The sequence below is a fragment of the Myotis davidii genome, unplaced genomic scaffold (genome assembly GCF_000327345.1).
Source record: "Myotis davidii unplaced genomic scaffold, ASM32734v1 scaffold96, whole genome shotgun sequence".
In the NCBI taxonomy this organism is placed as follows: domain Eukaryota; kingdom Metazoa; phylum Chordata; class Mammalia; order Chiroptera; family Vespertilionidae; genus Myotis; species Myotis davidii.
In genome coordinates, this window is record NW_006289416.1 from 11,746,385 (window position 1) to 11,748,052 (window position 1,668).

General features: G+C 38.4%; 1 pseudogene; it reads right to left on the reverse strand.

The window, feature by feature from the left end:
- Window positions 1–381: 381 nt before the first annotated feature.
- On the reverse strand, window positions 382–1,444 carry LOC102773150 (annotated as a pseudogene).
- Window positions 1,445–1,668: the final 224 nt, after the last annotated feature.

The following is a 1,668-nucleotide window of genomic DNA, read 5'->3' on the forward strand; positions in this document are numbered from 1 at the left end:
TCAAAATTGGAGTAAATCCACTCAAACCTTCTTTCTGCTTTATCAGCTAAATTTGTGAAATATTCTAAATCCTTTGTTGTCATCTTTACCAGGAGTAGATGCCATTTCAAGAAGCCACTTTCTTTTTTCATTCATTAGAAGCAACTTCTCATCCATTAGTTTTATTTTTGTCACATCTTTAGGCTCCTCTTCCAATTCTAGTTCTCTTGCTATTCCTACCACACCTGCAGTTATTTCCTCCACCGACGTCTTGAACCCCTCTAAGTCATCCATGAAGGTTGGAATCCACTTTTTCCAAAATCTGTTAATGTTGATATTTTTACCTCTTCCATGAGTGTCTCTTAATAGCTTCTGGAATGGTGAATTCTTTTCAGATAGTTTTCAATTTACTTTGCCTAGATCCATGGGTTGCAGAAAGGATGTTGTGTTATCAGGCATAAAATCAACATTAATCTTATACGTCTCCAGCAGGGCTCTTGGGTGACCAGGTGCATTGTAAATGAGCAGTAATATTTTGAAAGGATTTTTTTTTCTTCATCTGAGCAGTAGGTCTCAGCAGTGGGCTTAAAATATTCAGTAAACCATGTTGTAAACAGATGTATTGTCATCTAGGCTTTGTTGTTCCATTTATAGAGCACAGGCAGAGTAGATTTAGCATAATTCATAGGCCTTAGTATTCTTGCAATGGTAAATGAACACTGGCTTCATCTTTAAAGTCACCAGGTGTCTTCTGAGGCTTTGAAGCCAGGCATTACCTTCTCTCTAGCTGTGAAAGTCCTAGATGGTGTTTTTCCAACAGAAGGCTGTTTCGCCTACATTGAAAATCTGTTGTTTAGTGTAGCCACCTTCATTAACTATCTTAGCTAGAGCCTCTGGATAACTTGCTACAGTTTCCAGCTCAGAACTGGATGCTTCACCTTGCACTTTTATGTTCCAGAGATGATGTCTCACCTTAAACCTCATGAACCAACCTCTGCTAACTTCAAACATTTCTTCTGCAGCTTCCTCAACGCTCTCTCTGCCTTCATAGAACTGAAGAGAGTTAGGGCCTTGCTCTGGACGAGGCTTCAACTTAAGCAAATGTTGTGGCTGGTTTGATCTAGCCAGACCACTAAATTGTTTAGTGGTGATCACCATAAGAAATATTATAACATATATTATTCAATATTTATTGAGCTATATGCTTAAAATTTCTGAATCAGCTATAAAGCTGTTTGGCTTTCTTATCATCTGTGTGTTCATTGGAGTAGCATTTTTAATTTCCTTCAAGAAATTTGCCTTTGCATCCACAACTTGGGTAACTGGCTCAAGAGGTTTAGTACAAGAGATTTCGAGGGCTGTCTTAGCTTCTACCATGCCTTCCTCTCTAAGCTTCATCAGTCCTAGATTTCATTAAAATAAGAGACATGTGACTCTTCCTTTCACTTGGACACATAAAGGCCATTGTAGGGTTATTAATTGGACTAATTTCATTATTGTCCTGTCTTAGGGATTAGAGAGATCAGAGGAGAGGAAAAGAGATGGGGGAATGGCTGGTTGATAAAGTCCGAACACATAATATTTATGGATTAAGTCACCATTTTTATGGACACAGTTTGTGGTGCCCCCAAATAACAATAGAAACATCAAAGATCACTGATCATAGTTCTGGCCAGGTAGTTCAGTTTG